The following is a 17,869-nucleotide window of genomic DNA, read 5'->3' as shown; positions in this document are numbered from 1 at the left end:
CTAGATGGCTTCTTCTCTCTTTTTGGATCTCAATACAATGTTCTCCCCCTCTCTTGTGGAGATCTATTCGATGTAATCTTATTTTTGCGGTGTGTTTGTTGAGACCGATGAATTGTGGGTTTATGATCAAGATTATCTATGAACAATATTTGAATCTTCTATGAATTCTTTTATGTATGATTGGTTATCTTTGCAAGTCTCTTCGAATTATCAGTTTGGTTTGGCCTACTAGATTGATCTTTCTTGCAATGGGAGAAGTGCCTAGCTTTGGGTTCAATCTTGTGGTGTCCTTTCCCAGTGACAGTAGGGACAGCAAGGCACGTACTGTATTGTTGCCATCGAGGATAACAAGATGGGTTTTTTTTATCATATTGCATGAATTTATCCCTCTACATCATGTCATCTTGCTTAAGGCATTACTCTGTTTTCATGAACTTAATAATCTAGATGCATGCTAGATAACGGTCGATGAGTGGAGTAATAGTATTAGATGTAGGCAGGAGTCGGTCTACTTGTCTTGGACGTGATGCCTATATACATGATCATACCTAGATATTCTCATAACTATGCTCAATTCTGTCAATTGCTCAACAGTAATTCATTCACCCACCGTAAAATACTTATGCTCTTGAAAGAAGCCACTAGTGAAACCTATGGCCCCCGGGTCTATCTTCATCATATTAATCTTCCAATACTTAGTTATTTCCTTTGCTTTTTTACTTTGCTTTTATTTTACTTTGCATCTTTATCACAAAAATACCAAAAATATTATCTTATCATATCTATCAGATCTCACTCTCGTAAGTGAGCGTGAAGGGATTGACAACCCCTTATCGCGTTGGTTGCGAGGAGTTATTTGTTTTGTTCAGGTATGAGGGACTCACGCGTAGCCTCCTACTGGATTTATACCTTGGTTCTCAAAAACTGAGGGAAATACTTACGCTACTTTGCTGCATCATCCTTTCCTCTTCAAGGAAATCCAACGCAGTGCTCAAGAGGTAGCAAGAAGATTTCTGGCGCCGTTGTCGGGGTGTCTACGCAAAAGTCAACATAACAAGTACCCATCACAACCCTTATCTCCCGCATTACATTATTTGCCATTTGCCTCTCGTTTTCCTCTCCCCCACTTCACCCTTCCCATTTTATTAGCCCTCTCTCTCTCTCTATCCTCCCTCTCTTTCTCTATTTGCCTCTTTTCGCTCGCTTTTCCCTCTCCATGTGGGAACCAAAAAGAATTTTGGTTTCTCTCCCAAGTTCTAGTGCTTTAGACAATCATGCTATCTTATCTAAACTCATAAATCGGAATGCTATGGAAAAACTTGTCGGAGTTATCAATGAGAACCTTAGTAATTTTGATGAAGATGATTCTGGAATTTTTCATTATTTACTTGATGAATCTTAGAAAGATGCTTGGGATAGGCTGTTAAGGATTGGAGCTAGCTATGTACCCCAATATCAAATTGAGGTATACTTAAAAGGCTTTTATGTTGGGCTGCCCGCTTCGTTCAAACAAGTTTTAGATTCTATCTTCGAGGAGGGTTTTCTTTAAGGTAACCCCATAGATACCTGTGACAGGATGAAAACTATATTTGGGCACCCCATTAACGAGAAATCTGAAATCGCATCTCTTTTGCTTTCTTACCAAAACGAATCTATTAAAGAGATAAAAGCTAGCCTAGATGCCAATTTCTGCAACATTCTTGGACCCTACGTCATGCAACCAACGGGGAGACCACGAGGTAGGGGGGCGCGCCTACCCCCCCAGGCATGCCCTCCTCCCTCATGGACCCCTTGTTGCTCCACCGACATACTCCTTCCTCCTATATATATGTACGTACCCCCAAACGATCAGAAACGGAGCCAAAACCCTAATTCCACCGCCATAACTTTCTGTATCCACGAGATCCTATCTTGGGGCCTGTTCTGGAGCTCCGCCGGAGGGGGCATCCATCACGGAGGGCTTCTACATCAACACCATAGCCCTTCCGATGAAGTGTGAGTAGTTTACCTCAAACCTTCGGGTCCTTTGTTATTATCTAGATGGCTTGTTCTCTCTTTTTGGACCTCAATACAAAGTTCTCCCCCTCTCTTGTGGAGATCTATTCGATGTAATCTTCTTTTTGCGGTGTGTTTGTTGAGACCGATGAGTTGTGGGTCTATGATCAAGATTATCTATGAACAATATTTGAATCTTCTCTGAATTCTCTTATGTATGATTGGTTATCTTTGCAAGTCGCTTCGAATTATCAGTTTGGTTTGGCCTACTAGATTGATCTTTCTTGCAATGGGAGAAGTGCTTAGCTTTGGGTTCAATCTTGCGGTGTCCTTTCCCAGTGATAGTAGGGGCAGCAAGGCACGTATTGTATTGTTGCCATCGAGGATAACAAGATGGGGTTTTTATCACATTGCATGAATTTGTCCCTCTACGTCATATCATCTTGCTTAAGGCGTTACTCTGTTTTCATGAACTTAATACTCTAGATGCATGCTGGATAGCGGTCGATGAGTGGAGTAATAGTAGTAGATGCAGGCAGGAGTTTGTCTACTTGTCTCGGACGTGATGCCTATACACATGATCATACCTAGATATTCTCATAACTATGCTCAATTCTGTCAATTGCTCAATAGTAATTCGTTCACCTACCGTAAAATACTTACACTCTTGAGAGAAGCCACTAGTGAAACCTATGGCCCCGGGGTCTATCTTCATCATATTAATCTTCCAATACTTAGTTATTTTCTTTGCTTTTTACTTTGCTTTTATTTTACGTTGCATCTTTATCATAAAAATACCAAAAATATTATCTTATCATATCTATCAGATCTCACTCTTGTAAGTGACCGTGAAGGGATTGCCAACCCCTTATCGTGTTGGTTGCGGGGAGTTATTTGTTTTGTGCAGGTATGAGGGACTCGCACGTAGCCTCCTACTCAATTGATACCTTGGTTCTCTAAAACTGAGGGAAATAGTTACGCTACTTTGCTGCATCATCCTTTCCTCTTCTAGGAAATCCAACGAAGTGCTCAAGAGGTAGCAAGCACACGGAAGAGCGTGGGAAAGAGGGGGAGACTCGCATGGGCCTCACCTAGCTATGTTATGGCCGTCGACGCACGAGTCTGGTGCACCACAAGGAATCAACTCTGGACTGCCAAGATAAGTTTCGCACCCGGGTCGGCCGTGTGCTACGACATAAAATTCCCACCTCTTGAAGCCCTGTTGTGGCGACGCCGCCTCCGTTTCCCACCTTTAGGTATCTTCTTGCACGCTAAAGGGGACCTCTTGAGCATCATGCCTCAGGAGCTCTAACTGGACCTCGGGCCGCTCACCTCCTGGCCTTGACCACAACATCGCGACCTGGCATACCAGCGACGGCTGCAGCCTACCTAGGGACCGGGACCTGTCGGCATAGAGCACCAAGCTACCGCAAAGTTGGAAAGGGGAGGCCGAGCCGAAGCAGGACATGCATTCATAAATCGTCATAATAAGGACGATATCAAAAAAAGGCATTACAGACCCTTTACATGCCCCCACAGGGTCCATCTTGATTCCTTGCAGGGAACAAACGAAGGAAGTTTCTAGCGGCCCTATCTACACGCGCCAACACCATGATGCCATCATCAACAGTGGGCCACGGAAGGCCGGCGCCAACCTCATCCAGATCGGCAGCGGCGGCGGTCGGACGCCGCGGCTGCGCTCTGGGCATGGTGCGAGCTCGGAGGCACGTATCTATCATCGCTTGTCTCCGGAGTCTCGTCAGGCTCGAGAGTGCCGCTGGACCACCAGGAGTCATCGTTGCTGCTGGGGGAGCTGTCAGCAGGTCCGAGGGCGGGCTGAGCACCTGCCGCCGCAACATCCTAGCGGCCCCCTTCAGGACAACACTCCAAGCGGCGGCCTTCCTCGTCGAAGACCTTGAATAACAACATAGAGGTGCCATCGTACTCGAAATGGATGGCCAGCGCCCCCTCCACGCGACAGACACAGGCGCCTCACCCCATCTGCGGGTCATGAAGACCTTGCCAGGGGAGACGACCTCAACCTCTGCCCCCGTTGCCGGGGTGTCGCACCCAGCGTGCTGAAGCCACAGCTCCAGCTGCCCCCTCGGCGGCATCACTTTAGTGAAGAACAGTGAGAACCGGATCCACGTGCTCGGTGGCATCGCCGCCCACACCACGAGTTCACGCGAGGATCCCTCGGCGTGGGTTCGTGGGGCGACAGCGCGTGCCGCCACTGCACAGCCACCGCGGCCGGGGTGCGGGGGCGACAGTCCGTGCACCTCCTCCGGAGCACTCTTCCTAGGCGTACAAAGGTAGTGGATATCCCGGGGGAGGCCGTTCGTGCCAGGGCCTCGTCACCTCCGGCCTTACAGTGGCATCGCGCGAGCGAGCCAACCTCTTCTTCGGCGGGAGAGGCCCAAGCTCTTTGCAGGGGGTTTTCCCCTTCTTGGCGGCGGGAACCTCCGTATCGGTGCAATAGGTGACGCGGCGCAGCAACGAAGCAAGGAGGAAGAAGAAGAAGTAGGAGGAGTGAAGGAAGAGATGGGAGACGGGGGCTCCACCCATTCCCATTTATAGACAGGAGGAGGCCAACCGCCGGCCTCCATGACCTAAGGTAATAATGACCTTTTTCTGCATGCAACAGGGACTCGTCAAGTCGGGCAGTTGCCGAGGCAGCATGGGGAAGCGGAGATGCCCATGTCCCATCAATCGCCATGCGTCAACCGAGGCCGCAGGCTGTTGGGGCCCGCGGCGCTCCGCACTTGCCCCTTGGTTGCGCCTCGAAGCCAAGTCCGAGCGCGCCTTGGGCCCGGGGGCTATTATCGGCGTCCTAGGAACGGGGGTCCCCAGACTTGCCTGCATGCGGCCCACGACATGGCTTCACCAGTGGCCCTGTACGGACCATCTTCATCAGCGAACACTCAAGACCCTCGCGAGGCGGATGACACAAGACCTCCTCGGGGGCGGCCGCACCAGGCTGGCTTGCGTGGGGCAGAGAGATCAAGGCGAGGGGCACCTCGTGAGGTCCCTGTGACGCAAGCCATGGCGACGAAGGCCAAGCAGGCTCCAGGCGGGCGCCAGCGCACGCAGTGTACCCGTTTCCTCTTTGGTGCTAAAGAGGCAAGCGCATGTGAGGAGTCCTGAGGCATCAGGCAAAGGATTCCATATTGATGCAACAAGACCAAGACCAGCAAGACGGCAGGACAGAGGTCACCATGGAGCCCAGGACGGCGTCTCCACCAGAACCTTTGTCAGTCGAAGACCACCTTTTGTCAGGATAACTTGTACTAGTTGTCTCCCTTCAAATTTGGCCTTTGTTGGATCCCTTCCCGTCAACATTTGGGAACATGACCAGGGCCTCTATAAATAGGACTAGCCACCATAGTAGGAGGGGACGGGTCTTGGACCATTCAGATCATCCTCAACAACACAAGCTCTCCGAGCTCAAGGACACCTCTCCTCAGGAGACTGTTCTTCTCTTGTACTTGTTCATCCTCAGCCCAAGTAGCAATCCACCACACCACACTGGAGTAGGGTATTACACCACATCGGTGGCCCGAACCAGTATAAACCCTGTGTCCTTTGTTCTGCAAGTTCGACAAGCTGAGCTTTGAGATTGTGGTTAGAGCGTGAGCTATGGGGGAGGAGAGATCTTCGTGAGCACCCCAGAGTTCGAACCTCAAGGGTTTTGCCAGAATCCGAAATCTGACAAGTGTGTGTTTGGAGTCCGCTCTAGCAAGCTGCTTGGTTTCTTAGTGTCCCATCGGGGGATTGAAGCCAACCCCGACAAGATCAAAGCCATCGAGCAGATCCAGGCACCAAGGACAGTTATGGATGTGACGTGCCTGACGGGATGTGTTGCCGCGCTAAGCAGATTCATTTCCAAGTCTGTCGAGCTTGCCCTGCCATTCTTTAAAAGTTTGAAGAAGGCATGGCCTATGAAGTGGACCCCGGAAGCAGATGCGGCTCTGCAGGAGTTGAAGGCCTACCTATTGTCTATGCCTACCTTGATTGCACCCAGACCCCAAGAGCCGTTATTGATATACTTGGCGGCAACCAACCAAGTGGTTAGTGCGGCCTTGGTAGCATAGCAAAAGGTGGATGAGGCAAAAAGTGGGCAGATAATGACAGAGTCAGAAAAGGACCAGAACAGCAATGAGCACGACAATGAGGGCAACCCCAAGGACACGTCAAGGAAGAAAGTGGTGCAGCGCCCAGTGTACTTCCTCACCTCCTTATTACAAGGGGCTAGATCGAGGTACTCTGGCGTGCAAAAGTAGATCTTTGGTCCCATTATGGCCTCAAGGAAACTGCACCACTACTTCCGAGCCGATGAGATCACAGTTGTCACTCGTTTTCTGTTGCAAAGGATACTCCAAAACCCCAAGGGCACCAGCAGAATAGCGGAGTGGGCTTTGTAGTTATCCAGCTTTGGTTTGAAGTTTGGAAGCACATCAAATATTCAGAGCAGGGCGCTAGCAAAGTTTATTGTTGAATGGACGCCAGCCCCTGATGAGGAAGTGATAGAGACAACCATCCCCGGCAAGGAATCACCCCAAGAATGCATTATGTATTTTGATGGTGCTTTTTCCCTACAAGGTGCAGGGGTTGGCGTGGTTCTTGTTGCCCCCTCCGAGGAGCACTTGAAGTACGTCGTCCAAATGCACTTTGCCCGGGAAGCAACATTACATCTGAGTATGAAGGGCTCCTTACCGGGCTCAGAATTGCAGCAGAATTGGGAATCAAGTAGTTGATCATACAAGGAGATTCACAACTTGTGGTGAGAAAAGTCAACAAGGATTATCAAAGTCCATTGATGGAAGCATACGTCAAGGAAGTGAGGAGATTGGAGGAGCACTTTGATGGGTTCCAAACAGAGCACGTACCCCGTGCAAAAAACTGCATTAGCTGATCACCTGTCAAAGTGTGCTGCGCAGAAGCTTATTGTGGAACCAGGAACTTTTGTTTTCCGTGTCTCTCAACCCTCCGTATCACCAACCACAATGGCCCGGAAAAGTAGAAAGTTGGACTACAGTAAGCCTCTCCCAGTTGAGCCGTCCGCTCCTGGCAGAGACCCCGCCAGAATTACTCCTCACAGCCTACCGGACTACCCCCTCCAGCCGGGCCTATGGACCCCACGAAGGAGGCTGGTGCTCTGATATGTCTCCATCGTATCTATAATTTTTGATTGTTCCATGCCACTATTATACAACTTTCATATACTTTTGGTAACTTTTTATACTATTTTTGGGACTAACATATTGATCCAGTGCCCAGTGGCAGTTCCTGTTTGTTGCATGTTTTTTGTTTCTCATAAAATCCATATCAAACAAAGTCCAAACGGGAGAAAAATTGACGGAGATTTTTTTGGAATATATGTGAGTTTTGGGAAGTGGAATCAACACGAGACGATGGCCGAGAGGGCCACGAGGCAGGTGGCGTGCCCCGGGCCCATGTGGCCACCCCGTAAGGAGGTTGGTGCCCTTCTTCTGCCGCAAAAAGCTAAAATCTGGATAAAAAACGTGTCCAAATTTCAGCCCAATCGGAGTTACGGATCTCCGGGAATTTAAGAAACGGTGAAAGGGCAGAATCAGGGAACGCAGAAACAGAGAGAGACAGAGAGACAGATCCAATCTAGGAGGGGCTCTCGCCCCTCCCATGCCATGGAGGCCATGGAGCAGAGGGGAGGTCAAGGAAGAACAAGAAGAATGGGGTCTCTCTCCCCCTCTCTTCCGGTGGCACTGGAACGCCGCCAGGGCCATCATCATCACCGCAATCTACACCAACAACTTCACCGCCATCATCACCAACTCTTCCCCCCTCTATGCAGCGGTGTAACCCCTCTTTTACCCGCTGTAATATCTACTTAAACATGGTGCTCAATGCTATATATTATTTCCCAATGATGTATGGCCATCCTATGATGTTTGAGTAGATCTGTTTTGTCCTATGGGTTAATTGATGATCGTGATTGGTTTGAGTTGCATGTTTTATTATTGGTGTTGTCCTATAGTGCTCTCCGTGTTGCGCAAGCGTGAGGGATCCCCGTTGTAGGGTTTGCAATATGTTCATGATTTTGTTATGCTGGGTGGCGTGAGTGACAGAAGCACAAACGCGAGTAAGTAGGTTGTTTGCATATGGGAGTAGAGAGGACTTGATGCCTTATAATGCTATGGTTGGGTTTTACCTTAATGATCATTAGTAGTTGCGGATGCTTGCTAGAATTCCAATCCTAAGTTCATAAGATCCTAGAAAAGAAAGTATGTTAGCTTATGCCTCTCCCGCAAATAAAATTGCAATAATGATTACCGGTCTAGTTATCGATTGCCTAGGGACAAATAACTTTCTTGTGTGACAACAAGCTCTCTACTAAAACTAACTTAGTTGTGTATTTATTTAAACACCCCCTAATTTTATTTTCCCGCTCTTTATTATCTTGCAAACCTATCCAACAACACCTACAAAGTACTTCTAGTTTCATACTTGTTCTAGGTAAAGCGAATGTTAAGCGTGCGTAGAGTTGTATTGGTGGTCGATAGAATTTGAGGGAATATTTGTTCTACCTTTAGCTCCTCGATGGATTCGACACTCTTACTTATCGAAAGAGGCTACAATTAATCCCCTATACTTGTGGGTTATCAAGACCTTTTTCTGGCGCCGTTGCCGGGGAGTCATAGCATGGGGTGAATATTCTCGTGTGTCATTGTTTTCTTTATCACTAAGTAATTTTTATTTTATATTCTAAGTTGTTCTCTATCTTTATTATGGATATGGAACACGAAATACCAAAAAATTAGGTTTACTTGATACTCATGGAGATGGGGAACTTCCTAAAACCCTCGATGCTCATTATGTGAAAGATATTATGTACTACTTTGATAATCCTGAGAAAACCCCATTCAAATTTATAATGGGAGTAATGTTGGATCAACGTGAATACTTTAGGGATTATCCCTTGACTCAAAAAGGGAAACTATTATGGGATCAAATTTATATGTTGCATTGGTATGCTCGGCAACTATGCTTGAGATATGTTTATACTTGTTTCTCTAGGATGAAGGCTCCACACCTTCCCTTTTCATGTGAATTTAATGATGATGAAACCTTGGCTTCTTATGCTAATGGTATATATGATTATTATGATGTGGAACAAATAGAAGAATTTGTTGCTTTTATGGGTGCTTATGAAATTGAATCTTTGTTTAAAGAGTTTGAACATTTTGATGATTCAGTTTATAGACCTGAAAATTTAGCTATCCTTAAATATTTCTATGAGAATTATAAATACAATTATTATATTTATGAATTTATTGAGAAAGTCTCCGTTGTCTGATAAGAGACTAATATTTTGCAAGAGTCTATGGAAAATGAAATTGATGAAACTGTGAGCTCATTGGATGAAAAAGATGATGAGGAGAGCAAAGAACAAAAGGAGGAAGAGAGGATTAGCTACCCGTGCCCACCTTCTAATGAGAGTAACTCTTCAACTCATGCATTGTTTAATTTCCCTTCGTGCTTACCAATGGATGATTGCTATGATGATTGTTATGATCCCGTTGATTCTTTTGAAATATCCCTTTTTGATGATGCTTGCTATGCTTGTGTCCAAGATGCCAATATTAATTATGCTTATGGAGATGAACTTGCTATAGTTCCTTATGTTAAACATGAAATTCTTGCTATTGCACCCACGCATGATAGTCCTATTATCTATTTGAATTCTCCCGACTACACTATATCGGAGAAGTTAGCCCTTATTAAGAATTATATTGATGGGTTGCATTTCACTACTACACATGATGATTTATATAGATATAATATGCATGTGCTTGATGATCCTACTTGCAATTATTATGAGAGAGGAACTACATCTCCGCCTCTCCATGTTTCCAATATGGTAAAATTGCAAGAAATTGTTTATACTATGCATTGGCCTTTACTATGTGTGCATGAATTGTTCTTTTATGGCATGTTGATGCATAGGAAGAGAGTTAGACTTCGTCATTACATGATATATGTTGCTTTGTGATCACTACTAAATCACAAATCATTGTTAATTAAAATTGGCTTTCATATACCTTGGGATCCGGGTGGATTCATTACTTGAGCACCTTATGCCTAGCTTAATGGCTTTAAAGAAAGCGCTGCCAGGGAGACAACCCGGAAGTTTTAGAGAGTCATTTATTTCTGTTGAGTGCTTTTATATAGTTTAAAAACAAAAAAAATAAAGAGGGGAACCCAAAACTTTTCAAAAAAGGAAAGTGAAAGTGAGAGAGCCAAGCATTGTTGAAGTGGGGGAGCTCCTTGAACATTGTTCATGCTCACGGAAACTTTGTGAATCTTGATTACAGAAAATTTTCAAAAAAAATAATTATCCCCTTGTACAATTCCATTGTATTATAAAAATAATGTGCCAAGGTTTGCCTTTAGGATGTTTACATTGCTTGTTGGTTTGTGCGGTGCAGGACAGAAACTTTGGCTGTAGTGCACGATTTTACATTTTTTACTAGAACGTCAAACGGTTCTGAAACTTTTTGCAATGTCTTTCTATACAAATTTTTTATTTTTCCTACATTTTTAAGAATGTTTGGAGTATCATAAGTATGGTGAATGTTCAGATTACTACAGACTGTCCTGTTTAAGACAGATTCTGTTTTTGATGCATAGTTTGCTTGTTTTGATGAAACTATCAATTTCTATCAGTGGATTAAGCCATGGAAAAGTTATATTACAGTAGCTAAAATGCAAAAACAAAATATGGATTGGTTTGAAACAGTAATTAGAGTAGTGATTTGCTTTATTATACTAACAGATCTTACCGAACTTTTTGTTAAGTTTTGTGTGATTGAAGTTTCCAAGTTTTGGGAGAGATCACGATGGATGAAGGAATAAGGAGTGGCAAGAGCCTAAGCTTGGGGATGCCTGAGGAACTCCAAGGAAATATTCAAGGACTCCCAGGCAACCAAGCTTGGGGATGCCCCTGAAGGCATCCCCTCTTTCTTCTAACGATCATCGGTAATTTTACTTGGAGCTATATTTTTATTCGTCACATGATATGCGTAAATCTTGGAGCGTCTTTTGCATTTAGTTGTCACTTTTCTTTGATGCACCATGCTGGTATGAGATAGTCCATGGTTGATATATATAATGGTCATTGCACTTCACTTATATCTTTTGCGTATGGCTTTATAGAATGCTTCATGTGCTTCACTTATATCATTTGAAGTTTGGATTGCCTGTTTCTCTTCACATAGAAAACCATCATTTGTAGAATGCTCTTTTGCTTCACTTATATTTGTTAGAGCATGGGCATATCTTTTGTATAAAGATTTAAACTCTCTTGATTCACTTATATCTATTTAGAGAGATGACATGAATTGGTCATTCACATGGTTAGTCATTAAATCCTACATAAAACTTGTAGATCACTGAATATGATATGTTTGATTCCTTGCAATAGTTTTGCGATATAAAGATGGTGATATTAGAGTAATGCTAGTGGGTAGTTGTGGATTGTATAAATACTTGTGTTGAAGTTTGTGATTCCCGTAGCATGCACGTATGGTGAACCGTTATGCAATGAGGTTGGAGCATGAGGTATTTATTGATTGTCTTCCTTATGAGTGGCGGTCGGGGACGAGCGATGGTCTTTTCCTACCAATCTATCCCCCTAGGAGCATGCACGTAGTACTTTGTTTCGATGACTAATAGATTTTTGCAATAAGTATGTGAGTTCTTTATGACTAATGTTGAGTCCATGGATTATACGCACTCTCACCCTTCCATCATTGCTAGCCTCTTCGGTGCCGTGCATTGCCCTTTCTCACCTAGAGAGTCGGTGCAAACTTCGCCGGTGTATCTAAACCCCGTGATATGATAATCTCTATCACACATAAGCCTCCTTATATCTTCCTCAAAACAGCCACCATACCTACCTATCATGGCATTTCCATAGCCATTCCGAGATATATTGCCATGCAACTTCCATCATCATCATATACATGACTTGAGCATTTACTGTCATATTGCTTTGCATGATCGTAAGATATCTAGCATGATTTTCATGGCTTGTCCGTTTTTTGATATCTTTGCTATGCTAGATCATTGCACATCCCGGTACACCGCCGGAGGCATTCATATAGAGTCATATTTTGTTCTAGTATCGAGTTGTAAGTAAATAAAAGTGTGATGATCATCATTATTAGAACATTGTCCCATGTGAGGTTATCAAAATAAAAGTGGCCAAAGAAGCCCCCCCAAAAAATAGAGAGGCCAAAGAAGCCTACAAAAAAAAGAAAAAAAAAGAAAAAAAAAATAAAAAAATGAGAAAAAAAGAGAGAAGGGACAATGTTACTATCCTTTTACCAGACTTGTGTTTCAGAGTAGCACCATGTTCTTCATATAGAGAGTCTCTTGAGTTATCACTTTCATATACTAGTGGGAATTTTCATTATAGAACTTGGCTTGTATATTCTGATGATGGGCTTCCTCAAATGCCCGAGGTCTTCATGAGCAAGCAAGTTGGATGCACACCCACTTAGTAGCCGGTTTGAGCTTTCATACACTTATAGCTCTTAGTGCATCCATTGCATGGCAATCCCTACTCCTCACATTGACATCAATTGATGGGCATCTCCATAGCCCGTTGAATAGCCGCGTCAATGTGATACTTTCTCCTTTTTGTCTTCTCCACACAACCTCCATCATCATATTCTATTCCACCTATAGTGTTATGTCCATGGCTCATGCTCATGTATTGCGTGAAAGTTGAAAAGGTTTGAGAATGTCAAAAGTATGAAACAATTGCTTGGCTTGTCATCGGGGTTGTGCATGATTTCAATATTTTGTGCGGTGAAGATGGAGCATAGCCAGACCATATGATTTTGTAGGGATAACTTTCTTTGGCCATGTTATTTTGAAAACACATGATTGCTTTATTAGTATGCTTGAAGTATTATTGTCTTAATGTCAAATGATAGACTATTGCTTTCAATCACTCGTGTCTTAATATTCATGCCATGATTAGATTACATGATCAAGATTATGCTAGGTAGCATTCCACATCAAAAATTATCTTTTTTATCATTTACCTACTCAAGGACGAGAAGGAATTAAGCTTGGGGATGCTGATACGTCTCCATCATATCTACAATTTTTGATTGTTCCATGCCAATATTATACAACTTTCATATACTTTTGGTAACTTTTTATACTATTTTTGGGACTAACATATTGATCCAGTGCCCAGTGCTTGTTCCTGTTTGTTGCATGTTTTTTGTTTCGCAGAAAATCCATATCAAACGGAGTCCAAATGGGATAAAAACTGACGGAGATTTTTTTGGAATATATGTGAATTTTGGGAAGTGGAATCAACATGAGACGATGGCCGAGGGGGCCACGAGGCAGGGGGGCGTGCCCCAGGGGGCAGGCCCACCATGGGACCTCGTGGCAACCCTGTAAGGCGGTTGGTGCCCTTCTTTCGCCACAAGAAATCTAATATCTGGATAAAAATCGTGTCCAAATTTCAGCCCAATCGGAGTTAGGGATATCTGGGAATTTAAGAAACGGTGAAAGGGCAGAATCAGGGAACGCAGAAACATAGAGAGACAGAGAGACAGATCCAATCTCGGAGGGGCTTTCGCCCCTCCCATGCCATGGAGGACATGGACCGGAGGGGACCCTTCTCCCATCTAGGGAGAAGGTCAAGGAAGAATAAGAAGAAGGGTGGCTCTCTCCCCCTCTCTTCTGGTGGTGTCGGAACGCCGTCGGGGCCATCATCTTCACCGTAATCTACACCAACAACTTCACCGCCATCTTCACCAACTCTTCCCCCCTCTATGCAGCAGTGTAACCCCTCTTTTACCCGCTGTAATCTCTACTTAAACATGGTGCACAACGCTATATATTATTTCCCAATGATGTATGGCTATCCTATGATGTTTGAGTAGACCCATTTTGTCCTATGGGTTAATGGATGATCGTCATTGGTTTGAGTTGCATGTTTTATTATTCCTGCTTTCCTATGGTGCTCTCCGTGTCGCGCAAGCGTGAGGGATCCCCGCTGTAGGGTCTTCAATATGTTCATGATTTGCTTATGGTGGGTGGCGTGAGTGACAGAAGCACAGACCCGGGTTAGTAGGTTGTTTGCGTATGGGAGTAAAGTGGACTTGATGCCTTATAATGCTATGGTTGGGTTTTACCTTAATGATCTTGAGTAGCTGCAGATGCTTGCTAGAGTTCGAATCATAAGTGCATATGATCCAAGAAGAGAATGTATGTTAGCTTATGCCTCTCCCTCAAATAAAATTGCAATAATGATTATCGGTCTAGTTATCGATTGCCTCGGGACAAATAACTTTCTTTTGTGACAACAAGCTCTCTACTAAAACTAACTTAGTTTTGTCTTTATTCAAACAGCCCCTACTTTTTATTTATGCACTCTTTATTATCTTGCAAACCTATCCAACAACATCTACAAAGCACTTCTAGTTTCATACTTGTTCTAGGTAAAGCTAATGTTAGCGTGCGTAGAGTTGTATCGGTGGTCGATAGAATTTGAGGGAATATTTATTCTACCTTTAGCTCCTCGTTGGGTTTGACACTCTTACTTATCGAAAGAGGCTACAATTGATCCCCTATACTTGTGGTTATGATGCTCCCGCAGCAGAGGAGGTGCCGCTAGTCCTCGTTGCTGAGCCCCATACTCCAACTTGGGCAGGGCACATCGTCTGCATCCTCCAAACCGGAGAACTTCCCAGCAACCAAGATGAAGCTGAGAAAGTAGATCGGAGGGCCAGTATGTATCAGTTTGTCGATGGCACTCTATACAGAAGGAAGCCCAATGGTTTGAAATTGAAGTGTGTCTGTCGGGAGGATGGAAAGGAACTGCTCGCTGAGATTCATAGAGGAATGTGTGGCTCACACATTGGATCAAGGGCATTAGTTGGGAATGCATTCCGGCAAGGATTCAATTTGCCCACAACCCTCCAAGATGTGGTCGAGCTCGTCATGACATGTGAAACCTGCCAGTTCCATTCCAAGAGAACACACCTGCCTGCCCAAGCCCTTCAAGCAATCCCTTTATGGTGGCCATTTTCAGTCTAGGGGATCGATATCCTTGGCCCCTTCCCCCGAGCAATTTGGGGCTTTGAATTCTTGTTCGTCGTTATTGACAAGTTTACAAAGTGGTCGGAAGTGACTTCCGTGAGAAAGGTAACTGCTTAGTCAGCTATCAAGTTCTTGAAAGAATTGGTGTGTCGTTTTGGAGTTCCGACAAGGATCATCACCGACAACGGCACCCAATTCATGAGCCACGCCTTCATGCAATATGTTCGTACCCTCAGATGCAAGATCTCATTTGCCTCTATGGCACACCCCCGGAGCAATGGACAAGCTGAGAGGGCGAACACTGAAGTGCTACGTGGACTTAAGACAAGAACTTTCGATACACTGCAGAAGCACGGCAGGCTGTGGATCAAGGAGCCGCCCGTAGTTCTCTGGTCCATCAGAATGACACCTAACCGAGCTACCGGGTTGACTCCCTTCTCCCTGGTCTATGGGGCAGAAGCAGTTATCCCCATGGAACTCATTTACGAGTCCCCTTGAGTGCTTGCCTATGATGAAGTAGCACAAGATCAACACCGGCGTGACGACGCTATGCTACTCGAGGAGAACCGTCTACGGGCTACTACGCGTGCTGCACGCTACCAACAAGCCCTGTGCCGCTATCACAACTGCAGGGTTCATGCCCGGTGTTTTGATGAAGATGACTTTGTCCTTAGGCGCGTTTAGTCCGCCCACTACAAAAAAAAGACAGATCCGTGACATTTTGGGCTGAACGAATTTTTTTTCTATCATACATATGACACTTCTATGACGATAATTGTGACCAAACCCAGTATCATCATAGATGTGGTGGGCTCCTACTTCTATGACAAAAAATCATGACAGAAAATGGGCTTTTCGTTCTTGGCGGGCTGGAGACGCAGCTGCATGACATTCTTTGGGCCGTCCATGACGGAAAAAACCATGGTAGAAGCGAGGGGGAGGAAAATTTAGGGGAGTTCCCGATTACGGTGGGAGGTCAGGGGCCGAGCGATGCGCGTTTCTCTCATACATGTACGCGCGTGTGTGCGAGGCGTTGGTTCTAACTAAACCCGAGCGAGGCGTTGGGCTCTAACTGAACCCGAGCGATTGCACTGCAGGCTACGCGTTGCTGAACCCGAGCGATCGATCGATGGCTGTTAACTGAACCCGATCGAGCGATTCCTTCTCTACTGCTGCTAACTGAAGCCGATCGATGGGATGAAAAGTGAGCGTTACGGGGGGGGGGGGGGGGGGGTGGATGAATAGTGAGCGGTGGCGTTGCCTCTGGATGAACAGGACCCCATGGTGTGGTGGAGGGCTGGATGAACAGTAGACGGTGGAGGGGTTCCCGTGGAGGGGTGGATGAACAGGACCCCATGGGTGGAGGGCTGGATGAACAGTAGACGGTGGAGGGGTGGTTGAACAGGACCCCGTGGTGTGGAGGGCTGGATGAACATTAGACGGTGGAGGGGTGCCCGTGGAGGGGTGGTTGAACAGGTGCCCGTGGTGTGGAGGGCTAGATGAACAGTAGACGGTGGAGGGGTGGTTGAACAGTAGCCGATGGAGTAGCGCACGGTGGAGGCTGGATGAACAGGACCCCTTGGAGGCTGGAGGAGGTCGACGGTGGAGATGAACAGTATCCTGTGGAGTCCCATTTTGCGGTACGCCACACCCCTCCTGATGAACATGACCCCCGTTTCGACCGTAGCGCTCCAACACAAGTCCGTTTCCTCCGTTTTGCGGTACGCCACACCCCTCCCGATGAACAGGACCCCCGTTTCGACCGTAGAAGGTCTGTTTCCTCCATTTTGCGGTACGCTAGACCCCTCCCGATGAACAGGATCCCGTTTCGAACGTGGCCGGTCGAACACAAGGTCATTTCCTCCGTTCTGCAGTACGCTAGGCCTCATTTTCATCGCCTGTTCCGTCCAAGCCCTCCCGATGAACACGACGCATTCTGTTGCCTCCCCATGTACACGACGCATTCCGTTGCCTCCCCATGAACACGACGACGACGCTGTTTCTCCGTTCCGACCCAGCCATGTACACGAGCCCTCGCCGTACGTATGCACGAGTAGGCATTCGAGACCCCGCCCGTATGTACACATACGTGGCCGTATTTTCTTTCTTGCACCCTGACCGCTGTACGTACGTGTACATGCTACGTGCGCGCCTCTACTACGACATGTGCGCGCCTCTACATCGACCAGTATATATGTACATACACGTTCGCGACCAGAATTACAACGCTACGTACGCTTCGACCAGGTGGGTCCCGACTGTCAGGCACTTCCTTGCGTACGAAGATGTAGCTGGTGGGTCCCAGCAGTCAGGGGGGCAAATCGTTTTTTTGCCCAGACACACTTCCTTGCGTGCGAAGGTGTAGCTGGTGGGTCCCAACAGTTAGGGGGAAACGTTTTTTCGCGAAATACAGTGGCCCGTCCGGTGGGTCCCCGCTGTCAGGTGGAGGAATAATTATTTTGCACGTAATAAGGAGGCACTTCCTTGCTGCGGTCGTGGACCCAGCTGTCAGCCTCTCCACGTACAGTCCACGTCCGGTGGAAGTCGTTCCTTGACCATGTTGACCATGCCGCGCCGAGAGCACCAGGGTGGTGGACGACGGCGAGGCCTGGGAAGGGACGACAGGGAGCCGGGGAAGACGTGGCAGTGGAAGCCCGCGCGGAGAGGAGTACGAGGGTTCACTAGTTCGGCTGCGGTGTGAGGCTGCCGTCACTGCAGGGCTTGGCCAGCAGTGGGAATAGTAGGGGGCGGTGAGGCCTCAGCGGCA

Source organism: Triticum urartu, chromosome 2A (assembly GCF_056163025.1).
Source record: "Triticum urartu cultivar PI428250 chromosome 2A, HENAU_Tu73, whole genome shotgun sequence".
In the NCBI taxonomy this organism is placed as follows: Eukaryota; Viridiplantae; Streptophyta; class Magnoliopsida; order Poales; family Poaceae; genus Triticum; species Triticum urartu.
Note: the sequence above shows the minus strand (reverse complement) of the source record.